This window comes from Centrocercus urophasianus, unplaced genomic scaffold, assembly GCF_019232065.1.
Source record: "Centrocercus urophasianus isolate 14NV4802_14NV808 unplaced genomic scaffold, USGS_Curo_1.0 seq_10, whole genome shotgun sequence".
Taxonomy (NCBI): Eukaryota; Metazoa; Chordata; class Aves; order Galliformes; family Phasianidae; genus Centrocercus; species Centrocercus urophasianus.
The window spans coordinates 49592236-49611855 of record NW_024884142.1 but is presented as its reverse complement, the minus strand read 5'-3'; the positions used below and the strand labels follow the sequence as shown (position 1 = coordinate 49611855).

Below are 19620 nucleotides of genomic sequence, written 5' to 3'. Positions count from 1 at the left end.
GTGGATCTGCCTGGGGGTAGCGAGGCCATACAGAGGGATCTGGACAGGCTGGAGAGCTGGGCTGAAGCCAATGGGATGAGTTTCAACAAGGCCAAATGCCGGGTCCTGCACTTCGGCTACAACAACCCCAGGCGACGCTACAGGCTTGGGGCGGTGTGGCTGGAGGACTGCGTAGAGGAAATGGACCTGGGGGTATTGATTGATGCTCGGCTGAACATGAGCCAGCAGTGTGCGCGGGTGGCCAAGAAGGCCAATGGCATCCTGGCTTGCATCAGAAACAGTGCTGCCAGCAGGAGCAGAGAGGTGATTGTTCCCCTGTATTCAGCACTGGTGAGGCCGCACCTCGAGTACTGTGTCCAGTTTTGGGCCCCTCACTGCAAGAAAGACATTGAGGCCCTGGAACGTGTTCAAAGGAGGGCAACAAAGCTGGTGAGGGGTCTGGAACACAGGCCATATGAGGAGAGGCTGAAGGAGCTGGGAATGTTCAACCTGGAGAAGAGGAGCCTCAGGGGAGGCCTCATTGCTCTCTCTTCCTGAAGGAAGGTTGTAGTGAGCTGGGGGTCGGCCTCTTCTCTCGTGTCATTAGTGATAGGACCAGGGGGAATGGCTTCAAGCTACGGCAGGGGAGATTCAGGCTGAACATGAGGAAGTATTACTTTTCAGAAAGGGTGGTCAGGCACTGGAACGGACTGCCCAGGGAGGTGGTGGAGTCGCCGAGCCTGGGGGTGTTCAAGGAAAGACTGGATGTTGTGTTGAGGGACATGGTTTAGTAGGAGCTATTGGGAATAGGTGAACGGTTGGACTGTGTTGCCTTTGCTTCGGCAACCTCTGATTAATGTCCCGTCGTAAAGTGCTCAGACAGCCACAGCCAAATCACACGCTTTTATGACACCAATGTGGTGAGCGGCAAAATGGCGTTTATTGCAAGCAACACACTCTTCTTATAGTTGTCCCTTATATCACAGTGCTACCAATCACCCTTGCTACGGTTATCTGTGCCCAATAGACGTGTGGCATGTCTTGTCTTGCCATGTCTCATCATGGTTTCTCATGACCTTTTAGGTCTTTTCCAACTTTGGTGATTCTATGATTCTATGATGCATTTCTACAATCACAATTAAAACCATATGTTTAATGTTTACAATCCAACTGCCACTGATAGTATTTTTAATGAATTTCATGACTCTAGTAAGCTGAAGGTTGATCAGACAGTGGACAAAATATATATACGTTTATATATCAGTATAAGAAAGGGAGAAAACAATCAGTGCTAAAAATGAGGTAGAAAAAATGTAGAATACCCTTGTGATGTGGAAAACAGAATTTCCCAGAGCTATCTGCACTTTCTTAGGGACCAAGGTAAACAAAAGAGTAAGAGATTCACTTTTTCCTTTTCTCAGTCTTGTGTTGGCTATCATTTCTCAGGGGCTGTTAACTTAAACCCATGAGGAATTTACCCATGTAGTAAATAGAGCTTCCAGGTAAGGCCTGAGCAGGCACCAGCCATTGTTACTGCATGTAATGAAGAAGACCTTCGAAGACCATAAGTTTGGGCTGGTGTCACAGCTACTGCAGTGCCTGCAGAGTACAAGTAGAGCATTCTTCCTTTGCTTTAGGCTGTACCAAAGTCTGACTGGGTTTTCGCAGTGTGATGGCCAGCTTCATGTCATGAAGCACACCATCTGCATTCAGTTGCTTAGAGAAGCATCTTAGCCATGATCTATACAAAAATACCAGATGCAAATGTTTCATTGCCATAGAGAAATCCAAACTGCTTGGAAAAGAGAATTTCTGTTTCTAAAACACAAGGGAAAAAAAAAAAAAAAAAAAAAAAAAAAAAAAAAAAAAAAAAAACCACAAACCCTAAATCACAGACATGTATAGTTTCTTTGTACTCTATGAGCTTGCATAGCTTGACACGAACTGTGCACGGAAAAGCACATTTCAGAACTTGGGCTTTAATAAATGTTTACACTTCTCCTTTTATTTGTTTAAAGGAAAACATAAAAAGAGAATGAATCAAATTCATGTAGGTTTTGTGGCTGTTCTTGAAACAAGTCTGTTCTTATATTCTTGGGAGAAGAACACAAATATTCCTCCATAGACAGAAAAACAAAGCTGAAAAGAACAGTGCAATCCTAAATTCCAAGGGAACATTTTCCAAGTAAACCAGGGGACTATAAAGAGGACAGTCTGTCTGAACCATACATGGGATTATACTGACATGCTGTGGCAAGACAGTAGCAATACAGTGCCTGAGTTACTTCCATAACCACAAGCTGCTCTGCTACTTTGATTACAGCTACTGTTCATGCTTCCAACCAAAATAAAAACAGTGGTGAAATGTCAGATTTAGAAACTACATCAGCTAAGCAAATTCTGTACACTGTCCAGGTGTGATTTCTTTTTGGTCATGAGCATTGCTGTAAGGCTTCACTTTTGTTTTAGCCTCTCTGATTGAGAGACAGAGAAATCTGAGATCAGGAGCAGAAGAGAAGCCCAAGAAAATATACAAGCAAGAACGTGTGACTGGGTTCTTCCATGCTTCCAATGATGGTACCTGAAACAACTGAGGTATTTCCACATGTCAGCATAGTGGAAAATACCATCTAGCTCAAAGACAGAGCTGACTTTGAACCTTGACCTGAAAACCCAACACCTCATACAGCTGCAGCTGTGTTCGGAGGCCTCTAAATTGCCAACTTTTAGACATCAAGAAACCTCTTTGTTTTCAGAAAAAAATTTCCCTGAATGACTCAATTGAATAATTCTTCCCATATCTCTGCTGTTTAAGGGAAAAATGGTTCAGGCACAAGTTCAGTGCCGTGAGATGAGGCATTTCCAGAGGACAAGCCAGCAGTGTTCCCAGAACAGGGCAATGACTAAGCTGTCTGAACTTCATGCCTCTCACTCACGGTGACAGACAGCACCACCACAGCCAGCAGGACTTCTAGTTTTAACTGTTTCAGCCTTTTCAAAGCAAAATAGTTAGAAAACACACTATAAATGTGAATATTGTGTGCTTCTCTTTCCCAGAGTAAACTGGTCATCAGGTCCAGCATGGACTTAATCTGTGGAATTCCAAGAAACAGACTTAGTGCCAGAGAGCTTCACTGTTTGTCCCAACCAGAGAGCGAGCAGCTGTGGTAGGGGAGTGAAGGATGATAGAAATAGTGCGTATGTAACACAGACAGCTCTACTGCACCACCAACCTCTAAACTGTCAACAGGAAAACCTCTGCAGAGTTATTTGCTGTTTGAAACCTTTCTGGGCAGTGAGAAACGTGCCAAACATGGATCCTCTCTGTGTGACCACGAAGATCACATGTCATTCGAACACTATGTTAGCTAACAAGGGTCTCATTTCCTAGGTATGAGAAAATGTGCTCCGTGAGGTACACAGTATTCAGAGACCATTTACTTCAATGGAAATTAGGCAGCTGAACATCATCCCTAAGCTTTAGAGTGCCGTAGCACCTTTAGTGTATTTATCTTTGTATTTATCTCCCTATGAAACAAGGGAAGGGCTCTAATTCTGTCTATAAAAATGTAAACATACATGGAGGACTCCAAATACCTTTGAACTAAGTGATTTGCTATGATTGCACGACGAGATTTTGGAGCATAGGGCACTGAGCCTTTTTTTTCCTCTGGTCTGAGGACCTCAGATCCAAGATTGCTGTAACAGTGCTCATTGTTGTTACCTAAAAACACAGTCTCCATTTAAATCCCCATAAGTGTGACATGAAGGAGAAATCTGAATGCATCTTCCTTTGAAATAAAGATAAATGACACCATTTATATTACAATCAATGGCCTCAGTGGTTAAAAGTAGCCCAAATCTTAAATGTCATTTTAAGGTAAAACATCCATTCTGGCCCTCTGGATCACAAAGGACACAGACCATTACAGAAGGGCTGACTCAGCAGCAGAAGCCACAGTCCCTTCTCTGAGTCTCCCCTGAACATTAAAAACACATACTTTCCTGCTGCAAGAAAGAAAGCACTAAACAAGCAGCAAAGTGTTTTCACTGAGGAAAAAAAGTGTGTTCTCCACTTCAGCAGAAGATGCCCTCCAATGTACTCCTCAGGCCAGTGAAAACACGCATCCCCAGTCTACAACTGGGGAATGTTTGAATGCTATTATGTACTGACATTTTAGCCTCTGCTGTAATTAAGACCAGATTCCTATCAATGGCACTGTTGTGTAGGAAGTGAGCTGCACGAAGCAGCAACAGATCTGTTCTCCCTACCGAGGAAAAGTTTTCCAGAAGTGACCACAAATACACACTGCTGAAATGACATTTTTTAACTCTTCCTCCCTTCCTCTATAATAAGCATGTCCAGAATAATGCACTTCTCTTTCTTTAAGCAGAAACACAATGTACTACATTGCATGTTTCAGGGCTGCATATCTGAGCTCCTCCAGTTAATCATTTGCCTTCATAGGGCAGCAAGCTGATCTGCAAGTTTTGTCTGCAAAAAAAGTAACTAAAACTCTCATACCACAACATGATTCTTTTTCTATTCCATCCTGAATTATTTTTAGTTAATATAGTTCAAGCACTAATATAAAAAGAATCAAGAAGTGTAACAACGCAAAAGAGCTTTTTCCAATAGATAAACAAATGTCACTGCAATATTTGTATCTACAGTGAAAGGAACAGTTCTTCAGTAGCTGACAGTCACTGCCTAATGTATAATTCTTTCTGTCCCGACATATCAGTCATTATAAGAAGTATGGATACAAATACCAATTGGCTTGAAGTTTACTCACAAGAAAACTAAAAAGCATTATCTGTAAAATAGTCAAAGAACAATTGAAGTGGGAGGGTCAATGCCTTTAGTACTTTAATATGATTAAAATTTCCTGTGCCAAAGAAAGGTTGAGAAACCAATTCTGCAGCCCAGTGCTTCCTTCTGGCACATCCCCAGAACTCTGCTCCCTGCACCGGTAATAATTTTGCAGAGACTGGAGAAAAGCACCCCACGCACTTACAGCTCTCTGGTTAGCACAGCCAACTTCCCCTCCTGTCACCTAAGAGCCAGCTATTGCACTTGCTCCCAGAGCAGCACACACTGCAGCACTGGAAGCCCAATTTAAGTGACACCTATCTTTACCTCCCAGTTTAATAAGAGAGGCAAAAATCCAGTGTGAGAGTATGGGAACATGAAGGAGAAGGTAACAGCAGGGACAATTCTCCCCAGCAAGTTGGCTGCTTCTAAGACTGCACTGCACCAGGCATGATGCCTAGAAATTAAATATTACACAGTCAAATGCTGCAATGCTGAATGTTGCAATGCACAGATCCCAATTGTCATCCTATCACTCTGAGCTCTGGCAAAAATGTAAGAGATGAGTTTAGATAAAGTCTTGCAAAAGTCCTGTGCTCACTAGCTACCCTATGCAGGGAGTGGGCAAGAAGAGGCAATGTGCACCCAGTGTGGACAGCCCACACCTCCCTCCACCAGCACCCTGAGATTTGCAAAGGCCACAGCACGGGAGCATCTGGTGGTTTGCGAGAGGGATACAGCTAAGTATGAGCTTGAAAACACTTGTGTGTTTGAGAATGAAAACCCTATGAGCATTTCCAATCTGGCTGTTAGTTGCAGTATCAACTACAGGCTTGCAGCAGAGTGGCTGGAAAGATGCACAGAGAAAAAAGAATCTGGAGATGATAGTTTACAGCCAGCTGAATGTGAGCTAGCAGCATGCCCAGATAGCCAAGAAGGCCAACAGCATCTCAGCTTGTATCAGAAACAGGGCAGCCAAGAGGAACAGGGATTGTCCCCCTGTATTCAGCTCTAGTGATACCACACCTCAAGTGCTTATTCAGTTTTAGGCCCCTCGCTACAAGGACATCAAGGTCCAGGAGTATATCCGAAGAAGCTGTGAAGGGTCTGGAGCACAACCTTGTGGGAGGTGGCTGAGGGAACATGGATTGTTCAGTCTGGAGGAGGCTCAGAGGAGACCTGATCACTCTTCACAACCGCCCACATTGTAGCAAGCAACTTTGAACCTAATGGATGGCTATGGTTGTTTTTTTATTTTTCTTTTTGTGAACACACAATCCTGGCTGCCAAATTGCTAAGACACTTGATCACCTCTGAAGTATGCAGTCTGAGCAGCCCAGTCAGTCTCCAGCTTTGGTCCCTCTGTAAATTTACCTGATGACTTTCTGACTGGAGACAAGTTTATGTCTGTTCCTGGTTCCTTTAAACAGCCAGTCACTTCTCTCTATTATGCTACTGCTGCTGTCAGAAATGCACGGTAAGAAAGGAAGAAGCAAACCCATCAAAACAATGAGATTTCTATTGTGAACATGAGACAGAAGTCAGCTCACATTTACACACTCACTAGCTTTACTGTTATTTGAAAAACCGTTTCAGCATCAACCGAGCTAGAAACCGTCAGGTATTTTCTCATGTCTTAGAGTGATACAAGGACCCAACAGCATGATTCAATAGCACTGTAATTTATTTTGGTAGGCAGATGGCAAGAAAACATGCAAAGCATTCAAATAATCAGAGTGGGTGTTGCTAAGACATGAATTAAAGTTTACAGGCCATAAAATCTAGGATTTTATAGAGATGAACTGCATTATAGACACATGCTTTCGGTGTGGGCTCATCAAAGTTATGAAAACGAAGATCATGGGAAACTGATGGATGCTTCTGGGGTTGATCTAATTATGTGTCACCAATCCAGCTTTGCCTACGTCTAGCTGCTTCCTGCTGTGGGAAACCCTGTCAAGCTGTGCCCTCTGGAATGTTTTCAAGGACTGAAACCCATTCTATAAGGTACATTAAAACCAAATGAAGTTGTGCCCTTGCACAGATTCTTTCAGATCAAACGTCACATAGGAGACTAGGAGTTTCATTTAGTTCAGACATTTTACTCCAATTTTACTAGAACTTCACTGAAAACATGTTTGGGGCAGGATGCAGTCACCTAAATCAGTGCTCTAAGTACATTCTAGGTGCTGAAGGATCCTGCCTGGACTCCAGCAGTAACTATAAAAGAGACTTTAGGCCTCCCTGTGAGATGTTGCATCTACCTGTTCTTGCAGATGCCTCAACACCAAAGGTCACATTTAGTACTTACAAATACCTGTACTTAGGCAACTACATCCTTCCTCAGCTGGCTAGTCAGCTGACTTGCTATTGAAGATGTGCTGGATACAACTTCCATTGCGCCATTAGCTTGCAATGATCTGTGAAGATCTACTGCCTGTGGTGGCAGGTCAGACGCCTGGTGCCTATGTGGACACTTGCTGTTGTTCTCATACCAGTTCCTATAGAACAATGGGCAGCAGCAGCCAGCACTGGCAGCAAGATGATGTGAGGAACAGAAGTTTCACAGACCAAGGGAACAGAATCACAGAAACTTCCTTAGTCTGGCTGCTGACAACAGAGAGGCGATACCTGTTAGTAGGATTGCACTGGGAGACTTCTGCTGTGCGATGAGCTCTCTGTCCCTTCAAGGGATAAAGCGAACGTTTTAACATCAGCCCAATAATTACAGAAGGAGGCTATGGGCACCTATCAGCATCTCTGTACTGACAACCACTAGCAGGCTATAGATGTAGGGCTATGTAGGGTCTGTAGATAGCCACCTTTGGGAGCGCTACCATTAATGCCTCACCTGTTCCCTAGCTGAGCAGCATTATTACCAAAACACATGCTACCTATCAGCGAATGGCTTCTAGAAGCTGGCACAGAGCACATGTGTTGTACAGCACAATGTCAGGCAGTGGTGACAAGAGGAATGGAGTAGGTCTTACATATGACATGCACAGATGTCTGAAATCATTTCTCCTCTGAAGAATTTACAATATGGATGGAAGCATAAATAGAGCCATGGTTCAATACAAAATCAAAGTGTCTCTATTCTTCCCAGATCCTAAATGAATATGTTACAGAAAAAAAAAAGACTACTTAAGAGTTCAGCAGCGACAGCTTACGCCTACTGCAAAAGATTTAAAGACTAACATTTTGCAGTAATAAGAAATACCAACCATTGTGGTATTAAAGAGTTTAGTTTTCAAAATGATAGAGGTATCCCAGATTCCTTGAATATAGGTCCAGATGCTGCTGTGAGATGGCATAGCCTTGGACACAGTACGTGCATAGCTCTTGCCACACAACATGCAGTAATGTTCTGCAGAAAAGGCTTGTCTTGCGCACCTGGCTACACTCCTGAGATCTGTGTACTTAATTTTGCTGTCACACTTTGGCTGCATTGCCACTCAGATTCACAGACAACCAACTCTCGTGACTTTGGTCCAGGAAATCCTTTTTCTTCTCTGCACGAACCATCACAGTAACACGTGGAGATGTTTGCTTACTTGAATCATCCATGGTAGGCCAGTGCTAAACCCAGGATACCAGACTTAAAAGGTTAATGATCTATCCATTATGCTAAATCCTCTGCAGCAGCACTAATTCCTCCTATTCAGTCACACTTTTCCCAAGAGCCTGCAACAATACCATAGACATGGAAGGGTAGCTGATGTATTGCTTACATGCAAAAGGTCAGATGAAGGAAGGCCAGACACTAGAGGCTGTTGCCCTCTAAACTTAGTTTCTGACTGGTCTGTTTGCCTTAAAAGTATTCTTTGACACTGAGAAATTACTACAAAAATAACACAGAGCCTTTCAGTACTACAATTATCTGCACTCCAATCAAACGTGAAAATAGGTTTTGTTGTAATCTAGCATCACATACTCACTCTGCAATGAAAGATAAGACTTTCAGATTTACCATGCTAGCTACGCGTTCATGTTGGGGAAAATGATTAAAGTTATAACGGAAGATAACGCATAGTAAGGCTGTAGTTAAGAGTTGTGTTATTAATCTAGAATAATCAGTGTCAACAGAAACAAGGAGTAAACATTTTTCCTTTGAAATAAACAGGTATATGACACTTTTCAGCTCAGAACTGCAATTTATGTCTATGAACAAAGCATATATCAGTATACATGCAGGAGTACAGAAATGTGCTCGGATGTAGCATTTTTGTTTATGTATATACAAATACACACATAATATAAATGTATTAATTATATATAAGCATGCATATTCTCTGTAAACAGAGGGGACACAAAAGACCTGAAGCCATCACTTCTGAGCTTCTCTCTGTAGGAGAGTTAATTTCTGACAGCAAGATAAATGAAGGGGCAGCTGTGTTCATTCTCCAGCGCTCATGTCTATTTAGTATCCTGATTAATGATGAGTGCTATACTTAGTCTAATTTATCTCTTACAAGCCTTTATATGCTGTTCAGAAGCCAATGTAAACTTTATGTACAGATGCACCCACACAATAAAACGATTCCATATTGAAAATGACCACAGTTTAATTTCCAAGTGAGTCCCCAAGGAACTTAATGCTAGGGAGGCAGTATCTCCGCCTGCCTTGTCTTAAAGCTCACATTGCAGATTCATTGGCAGCCCACAGGAGAGTTATAACATGCCATTAAAAAAAAGATGCAGTGGAAATTGTGAGAAAACTGTGACACCCAGTCACTTCTGAGATAAATTTTATAGATTATTTCGACTCTATAGAAAGAGATGGAAAGAAGTGAGGATACCGATCGAGAAAAAGCTTTATATACTAAAAGCCCAGCCTCAGAAGACATATCTGATTAAGCCAAGAGACTCCAACCTGTATCCAAGGACTCCCCCTTGCTTTGCAAAGTCATTCCATCCCAGAAAAATGTACATGGGATGAGTCTTCAATAGAAAAAGCAAATTAAAGAGATCTGTCGTGCCCTTATAAAAGCTTTTTAATGACATTTCCTTTTTCAACTGAAGAAATATTTTAAAGAATGAAAGTAACTGACAGAATGGCATAAGTGGGGATCATCAGAAGGGTTTTCAACTCCACTTCATGGACCAGTTTATCAGAAACCTTTGCAATGACAAAGAACTCTGTGAGCAAACTGCATGGTCTGAGCACCAAAAGCTTGAAGAAGCTTGGAAATGTCCTTTGGTGGGAAAGTGGGTAACAGGAAGAAGCCATTTCATAATAAGGCCAAATGCAGAAGATTAGCCAAATGCTAACTCAACAATATTACCCAGTTTTTAGAAAGTCCAACAGAAATTGAGAACGACTCCCAAACTGATACGTAAGCTCTTAAAAGCAGAAGAATTAGTAGTCAAAAAAACAAAGGACATCCTAAGTAAAAAAATTAGAAGTGAAAGAAAGTTCTTCACAGTAAAGAAAGAAAGAAAGAAAACAGCAAAGAAAAAAAGCCAACAGACTACATGTGTGTTCTTTACATTTAGGTAATTCTTGCTTTCTGATGGGATGGATGACACCATCTGTTTGGCAGGATACATCTGAGACCTGCTAAAGGCTTGCACTTCTCTATTGATTGACCCACTGGACATTGAGCTTGAGTCTAATCTAGAGTTGCATTTTCAACTTTGTGTATTTCCTCTTTGTTTAGTATTTCACTTTAAATTTAAACTGACACCTTTTGAGTGCAATTTCCCTAAATAACACTACTCTAGGATGATAGAATCATAAAAATCACAGAATAGCTTGGGTTGGAAGGGACCTCAAGGATCATCAAGTTCCAGTCCCTCTGCCATAAGCAGGGTTGCCAGCCACTAGATCAAGTACTAGATCAGATTGCCCAAGGCCCCATCTAACCAGGCATTAAACACCTCCAAGGACAGGGCATCCACAACCTCCCTGGGCAACTTGTTCCAGGACCTCACCACTTTCTCAGCAGATAATGGATATGGATATTCTGCTATTCAGATTTTAATAACAGTTGGTAAAATACGTAAACAAATCAAATTCATCTTTAAACTGTGAGATTTTGTGATAAATATAGCATTTATTCTAGTCAAGCAAATCTTCTCTGACACATCTTGTAGGACACGGACACTGATAAATGTAATGCAGAAGCTGCAGTTTCCATGAGAGTAAATTGTTGACATGTTAAAAATCAGATTCAATTGAACTTACAATGACTCAAATATTCATCCTATCAAGCATTTGTGTGGTCATGTTAATTTTTTTTTTTTTAACATTGTAGGGAATTAGAATAACAATAATGCATATTCCCTCCAGATGTGTCTCATTTATAGCTAATGCTTTCAAAATTTTACCATTATGGCTTCTTCATAGGCTATTCTTTTATTATGTTTTTCCAGTTTTCTACTGCAACAAAACACTTGTAAAAACTTGATTGACAGATAGTCTATATGTGGGATACAGCACCTGCAGCAAATCCTTCAGCCCACCTCCCAGAGCCCTCTCTGGCTACTGTGAGCCTCAGCTTGGGCACTCACCAAGCTGCTTCTCAGAGAGGATGGAAGCATCCAGGAAAAAGAAAACAAACCTGAACTGCTTCCTGTGGTGGCACAGCTCTGAATGCTACAAAGATCTCCTGCTTCTTCTGAGTCTCAGAAACTCTGAAGTTTTTACCAAAAACCCACAAACCCCGCTGACGCTGACTCAAAGATGCTGTGCCAAGGCCAGCATGGCACCTTGTAACAGAAATGCTGAGTCACGGCATGAAACAGTGACTGAGCACCTGGTGGAAAAGCAGGGCCAACCCAGGAGAGCTCAGATATATGCAATGCACCTGAGTAATCAGAAGGGGTGGAGCATCCACCCCTTCACAGACCTCATTTAAGTCTTGGCAGTGGAGGATATCTTGCTGGAGATCCCTGCATACTTGAGGCCTTTCAAGAGTGAGCAGTTTCTCCCTCCCTGCCTTTGTTTCTGTCTGCAGATGCTGCATTTGCACATATCCTCACTTGCTGCAGCCTAGGATTTAGCTACCCCACCATCATTGCTGTGCTTTCCATTGTGTTACGGTATTACACATTTCCTCTACCAAAGAGCCTCAAGCTCTGTTTTAATGCCATCAGCTGCATTTTAGTTGGAAGCAGCAACTCAAAACAGCTGGTGGGAAGTATCATATGAGCTACGTGTATTCCTGCTCCTGGACCATGTTTTCCCACCTTTATGACAAAACCCTGCCTTCAGGCACCTCTCCAGTGTTCTTCCATAATGAAACACTGCTACAGTAATACTGAACCTGTGAAATACATACCACCTCTTTCAGAAGTTCAATATAGGAGAATCAATTATTTATCCGGTTCTAAGCTTTCTCCATTTGATGTCTGTTTCAACAGCCTCTTATGATTTATTAAGTATTTGCAACATTTTGCTTTGCTACACTATTATAGCACATCAGTATCACTTTGAAAGGGATGGTTTCCACTGTTTCCAAGGGGATGCAACAGATCAAAATAATGTGTGATTACATTACGGTAATCCCCAGAGCAATACACTTTAAATACAATTCTTGCTGTTGGTCAGTGAGACAGATTCATTCAGGTGATTTAATGAATCATGATTTACTAACTCCTTTCCAAGAGACAGTGAAATAATATGCATTTAATGCTCCATTTGTTCAGGCTGATTTGCACCGAAAGACTACATGGATACAACCTTCTGATATTGTCAGAGTTCTTTTCTGAGGACAGGATGAATTAGATCTCTTCAGGAGGAACTTCAGTTGCTTTCTTCTTGCAGGAGGCATTAACTGCTTCCCACCAGCAGTCCTACCTGAAGAGGCACATTTCATATTGCATTGTTGGGCCCAAATATTTCTCAGAGTTATTTGTGCCTCAGTGATGTGCAGTGCTACTATAATTAATATTTTTCCATCCAGGTTAGAATTTTCTGTCTCAGTGAACTCACCTTGGATTTGGTTTTACAAAACATGAGAAGTTCTCTGGGCTGTGGTCAGTACTTGGGCCTACTGTTTGAACTATGCAAATCAGGATTTGTAAATACACCCTTCAAAATAGCTCTGCAGCTGTGACTTTGGAGGATGGAAGAATGATTTTCACTTCCTTTACTGCAATAGCTTAACTTTATGGGTTTCGGTATTATCGGCAGATGGAATGAAATTAAGACTGAATGCCATATCCTCCTACACATAATACCTGATGTAATCTGGTGGTGAGTCATAATCTTCTCAGTTGAATTAGAGCCAAGGAAAGACTTTGGTAAAGGTGCTAACAAGTGTGGTCACTGGAAGGCTTGCTGCGCTTTCCTGGGCTATTTGTTCTCAGCTTATCTTCATAAGGATTACCGACAACCTTCAGTAGTCTCAGTTCCTTCCAGGAACAGATCGTTTACCTTGTGATTTCCTCATTCACAGAATCACAGAATGGCCAGGGTTGGAAAGGACGCCAAGGATCACGAATCTCCAACCCCTCTGCCCCAAGCAGGGCCACCAACCTCCCCATTTAATACTAGACCAGGATGCCCAGGGCCCCATCCAATCTGGCCTTGAACATCTCTAGGGATGGGGCACCCACAACCTCTCTTCCAGCACCTCACCACTCTCATAGTAAAGAACTTGATGAAATGCAGAGCAGCACGTGTGCACTGACTTCAGCCAGTCAGGAAAGCCTCTTGAGAGGGACTCACTTTAATTCAGCCACAATATGGAGGAGAGGAGGGTCAGCCACACACAGGGCCATGGCATCGCATACCAGCAGGAATACCACTATAGCTGCTGTGCAAGGGAGCACAAATATGCATCCTATTCACTTGAGGCTGTGCTTTATGGAGTGCTGTGTAAAGGGGCATTTCTAATTATAGCTATGTATAGCAATAACTTTAACTGATGATTTGTTTTACTTTAAGAATACTTTTGTTATGCCAATTAATGTACAAAGAGCAAAGGAAGTATTTCAGTTCACAATAGCAGGCCTTTCTGCAATTCTTTTTAAGTTCTCTTTTAAATGGTATCTGTTAATCTCTTACTCAACTTCTTAGTGAAATGTAAATATCAGATCCTCTTCCTCAGTCCAAAAATAAATGCACCATATTTTGGATACCTTCAAAATAAGGAGATTAATCTTTCATAGTAAATAACAAAAATTTCTTATGAAACAAAAATGAAGAACCTCCTTTGCAGGGGATATTTTATGGAGGAAGGTGAGCAACCATTTTTAAATTGAAACTAATTGCATGTGAGGAATAACCTATAGGGTCTGTCTGGAAGAACCTGAGTCATCAAAACTCTTTACTAACATTCACAACAAATTTATTTTGCCCTCTTCAGCTTTCTATTTGTGGGATCAGTCAGATTCACGCATTAGGAAATTAAAAGATGCTGTTTACCCTAGAATTGCGTTTTACTGTCAAAATGTGACTGAATCTTATAATCAGAAAGGAAGAATCACAAATGAATGACTGAGCTTGTACTGAGCCCAACAGCAAGACTGTCACCTTGACATTGCACCAACAGAACCAAATAGCCTTCACCTCAGAACTGGCAGAATAAAAGTTCAACACAGAATTAGTGTATATGCAAAGCAGGCTGTAAACACAAAAGCCATAAAACTGCACATCAGCACAACAAATTTGGTTCTAAATCAAATGATTAAATAAATAATAAAAAAAAAGAAATAAAAGTGGTCCAGCAGACATTAAACTAGTGTGATGCCCTGATTCTGAATCTGTTCAGGGACAGGAAAAAAAGACAACTTGTAAATTTGATATCAGAAAGTGGCTACAGTGAGGGGAATACAAAAGATGTTATCACTGCTTACAGATGGCAGCCGCTGTTTCTCAGGACTGCAAGGAGACTGATGTTCAGGATATGCTGAGCACACAGGTGTGTTCCTAGAGTGAGCATGAGACACAAACACCACCTTTCTCAGTTCTGCATGGGGATTTCAAAAGATAAAACTGATAGCATCTTTTAACATTTTCAAGCACATTTTCTTCAAGTTCCCCTGAAGAATACTAAGCAGTTACTATTGAATAAATGCAAAGAATTCCTGAAGTGTTTTTTTGAGTAAGAGTGTAAGCTCTTCAATGTAGAATTTTAAAAGTAGCCAGGGCAGCATCACCACCATGTTTAATTACAGCCACCTAAATACTTCCATAGAAAGACCAATTATGCCATATCTGACCTTTCAGGTTCTTCTCTTATTCTCATGTTGTTCTTTATTATATTTAGTAATGCCTGATATTAGCTGCATTGAAATAAGCCTTTTATTTATGCTCCTAGGTTAAACTATTTTACAGACTAAAACACGGTCTCTCATTCTCTGATGCAATCTCTCTTTTTTTTGGGTGGGAAGAAAAGTATCTGAAAAGTCATTGCCTTCACTCTTTAGCACAAAGAGATTCCGTAGGGAAGTCAGAGCTCTGAAATAAGACCCAATTCTATTTTGTCCAAACAGTTTTTCTATTACTTTCAGAATATAAGCACCCTCTGTAGTAATATCTGTGCAGTCCATCTACTTCATTGTTCATTCATTAACACATCCAATAATAGTCACCACCCAAGCGTAGTCAATATATCAGCAGCATCTGGCACAAACACATGCCAGATACTGCATGCCCCATTCAGGCAAACTTCCAATAGAAATCAACAAACAACTTACATGGAGAAAGGAGTGTAGGATTAAAGATAGCCTTAAAGCCAAGAGTTGCATGTATATATGCATATATATGCCATTCTATACAACAAATGTATTTCTTAGAAATACAAATACAAGAAGTACTTAGAATGAGATAGAAAATGTTGGTGGTTCAACTACGACTTGATTTCAACCAAATCTCACAATCAAGAAAAGGTTAAAAAAAAAAAAGAACCACTGCCTTCCTAGTCAGACTGATGCATTGAAGTTGGTTAAAACCCTCAACCCTGTCATGTTCACCATCTCCTCCCTCCTGCTGGGCTGCTCAGCTGAGGAGGTCAGGAGAAGAAGCAAAGAAGCATCCTGAGCCTGACAGCAGGTTCTTTGGGGAAGCAGGCTGCTCTGTAATAACCACCACATGACTTGACACTGGGAAAGATCATGATCTCTTTCTCACACCTGTCTGACAAAGGCAGGAATTAATCCTTAGTTACCACACAGCCTGGTAACCAAGAAGGAGTAAAAATCAATATGTCTGCAACTGGAGATGTTTTGCATAGGTACATAACCCTAAATAGATTTCTGGCCTTTTCCACTGCATAAATAATTTCACTTCTTTAACTACTGTTCTACAATAAGGAACAAATTACTCAATCAGCTCAGTCTTTCACTCACTACAGACAGAAGTTAAATTCTGCTCTTAAGCACTCCCTCATACAATGAATCTAGAGTAAATCTGCAGAAGTTAAGGGCTAATGTCAACTTGCAGTTATGTAAATGAGGGAAACTGTCCCACTAGATTAGTTAAGATCTTCTACTATTAATTTGTTACATATACTCTCTGTTTTAGAAAAAAAAAAAAAAAAAAGAGTTGAAGAGGAAGAAAATTAAAATAGAAACAAATCTTACTAGGGTTTTGGAACCTGAGCACTGTCAAAATCTTGAACAATCAGAGCAGCATTTTATTTGCAGGAAAGTAAAATAAAAATAAAAAATTAAATCTGTAAAAAAGGGGAGTAGAAATGTAAACAAAAATTCAAAAGTGGAGATGGCTAGATCTTTCATTTTTTTTCTGCTCCTTGAAAGATACAGAGGAAAAACAAAAGAACAGAATCACATAATCACAGAATCCTTTGATTTGAAAGGGACATTTAAAGATCACGTAGCCCAACTCCCCTGCAATGAACAGGAACAAAGATCAGGTAGCTGAGGGCCTGATTCAGCCTTGCCTTGAAAGTCTCAAAGCCACCAATGTACTTGTTATAGACTATTGGGCATCTTTTCAGTAACTTCAGCGCAACTCACAGAATAAGAAATTCTTTCACATTGCCCTGGTATCCTACAACACTACCAACTAGCTGTTCAAATCCCAGAGCACTGCTAAGCTGAGTACAGTCCAGACAGCCTCAGGAGCTATGCTGTATCCTGTGCCTGTTTGGTGGACTTGGGTATCATCAGTCAGTCATATATCTGTGCTCTGTCTACATCAGGCCAGGTAAAATCAGGTAACATCAGGTCAGTGAAATAGGTTCAAGCTGTTACCTCTCATTGAGCTTAGACTCACAACTCACAATTACATCTCCACTCTCTAAACTAAACTCTATTCCTGTCCTGGGATCCACTGTGGCCTCTAAATCTCCAGGTTAGGTTACTACTTGCTGGACTACAAAAACAAAGAAACTGCATACAAGTTTCATACAATGCATACAAGTTTATCCTACTCTTGCCATCCTTACAATGAAAAGCATCTCTTCCAGTTACCAGCACAGCTCAGCAGCTAAGGGAGGAGGAGTTACTCAGTGTTGTGCTCTGCATGCATAACCATGTGGAATTAACTCATTTAATCTCCCTCTCTGCAGGACTGTTCCTGCAGACAACATCCCAAGGGAAGCTACGGTATCTTTCTGAGTTCCTTACTATTCTGAATACATGTCTTTATGAAACACCAACTTGCAAACGACTGGAAAATATGTAGCAACTGGACAGATTAATACAATGGAAAGGGTGCTACAATAGAGGAGTGATGACAGGAGGACTGATGACAGGAGGACTGGTACAATAAAAAGTTGCTATAAAGGAAGGGATGAAGATTGCTCACCCATATCAGAAGATTCTAAGTTCACAAGAGAAAGCCTCACCAAGGAGGGATCTCCAGAAAGAGATCCTTCCTCATTGGGGGCTCGGCCCTGAAATGAGGTCTAAGAAAGGTGCAGCCAGGCTCCACCCCTTCTGGTCACACAGCTGAATTGCCTTCATCTGTGCTCCCAGGGCTGACTGGGTCTTTTCCCCAGATGATTGATCAGTGGTTCAGGCCATGATCAACAGTTCCCATACGGCCTAGGAGAATACTTCCCCAACTAACCTGTATACATTTCCCTCTCCGAGATGTTGATGGCATCCAGGTTGGGATACGTCCAAGCTAAATTACATGCAAGTCCTATTTAATGGAAAAGGATTCAAGCAGGAAGCTGCCCTGCTTAATGTTTCCTTGATTATGCTGTGCTAAACCCTTAGAAGCCAAGGGCACAAACACTCATGGCAGCTTCTGCTGTTAAGGACCGCATTGTCCTTCTGTCCCATCATGCAACCCAAAGTCCCTGCCTTCATATTTCAAAACCCTCTATTGGACTGGTTCAGCTATCAGAGAATTCCCTCATAGGCCCACAGCCTGACCTAACAGCTGTGTTTCACAAGACCATACAGCAGGGATGACCTGCGTGTACTGGAGACTGGGCTGATGCCTACTGGCTGCCAGCTGCAGGCCTCTGCCCCTCAGCAGGGCAGGCTGAGGGCAACAGCCTGATTTTCACAGCTGCAAGCACTTCCTGTCTCTTTGGCCTGCTTTTCTATCAGCACCTCTTCCAACTGACAACTCATAATGCACTAATAGCATGGAAAAAAACCACAAGTATTGCTCTCAACTTCCTTGTTACTTTGTGCAACTGCACCTCATATCCTTGCTTTACCACCACCTTTCTCCATACCAAGCTGTGCTCTCTTTGGACTCTGTCTCCCTTTTAAGCATTTCTGTACCACTTTTATCCTTACACCTCCTCCCTTGTGCCTCTGGTGTTGCTCAACTTGTAGCTGTTACATCAACTTATTATCTAACTCTTCCATTTTCATGCAACTGAAAGCAATGCACCACAGCCATGTGTGCTAGAGGCAGCCTGAGGTGATGGCAGGGCTATGGGCAGTGCCAAGCTCTATCTGGAAGGAAAGATAAAGAACATGTATTTGTGTAAAGTAAAAGAGAAGTGGAGACGGTGAATCTAAAGGGCTAGTTTCACTCTGTATCATATTGACAGACTTTAGCCATCCTCAGGCTTAAGCCAAGTCATCTGGGACATTTCCAGGAATCAGGGCAGAGGAATAAGACCTCTTCTTCCCACTTCTGTTTTAAATGCCAACAACTTCTATCTGTAAAAATTCAAGGAATTTCAGTGGAATGTGGCAAAATTTCCAGTTAGAAAACAGAGTGTGATCTTTTATCAAAGTATATCTTTCTTTCAAAAAAAAAAAAAAAAAATCTGGCCAAAAATTCATTGACAGGAGACATTGAGCTTCAACTATCTGAACTTGCTATAGGTCTTATCACTACTGCACGTGTGCTTCAGTCTGAGAGCAAGCAGGATGACCAGCTGTGTGACCAAGGCTTTAGTCTATGGAACCAGCACTAAGACTTCTCTTTCTAACGTCATGCTCACATAGCGGGCCTATCTGCACAAGGGCACCAATGCCCATTTCTGAAGCAGATGGCAAACCCACAAGAGATGCTGGGACGAGATGTAGAACTGCAGAGACAGCTGATTGGACCTGGGAACCACTGCACACCACGTGGGAACAGCGTGAGTCCATAGAAGCTCAACTGCAGTAACAATCACAAGTTTACCACATGCACTTCTTTGTTTCTAATATTCTTCTACCAACTATTCACAGCTTCTGCTGTGATCACTGCCCAGACACCTGCACCCCAGATACTGCTGCATGCTGGAGCCCTGAAATGTTCAAAACTCATGAATCTGTTTACTGTCTGACTTGCACAAACTAAAGTTCAGTCCCACACAAGTGAGACATCCACTTCTAGACGCTGTCTCTCCTTCTATGCAACACTACCCATGCTTGCCCCTACCCCAAATCTTGGTACGCAGCAGCCAGGCACTGCAGCGACACAAAGGTGCTGGCTCTACATCGGCTTACAAGTC

The 19620-nt window shown here is 41.8% G+C and overlaps 1 long non-coding RNA gene across 2 annotated transcripts in view; it reads right to left on the bottom strand.

Moving 5' to 3' along the window:
• Positions 1-19620, bottom strand: part of LOC122157730 — a 66556-nt gene that overhangs the window by 13301 nt on the left and 33635 nt on the right. Inside the window, exon 4 of one of the 2 annotated variants that reach the window (XR_006168008.1) lies at positions 14621-14669. The exons of the other annotated variant lie outside the window; for it this stretch is intronic. This is a non-coding gene — a long non-coding RNA (uncharacterized LOC122157730). Of the gene's footprint in view, positions 1-14620; positions 14670-19620 lie in introns of those variants that run through there. 2 annotated transcript variants of the gene reach the window in all.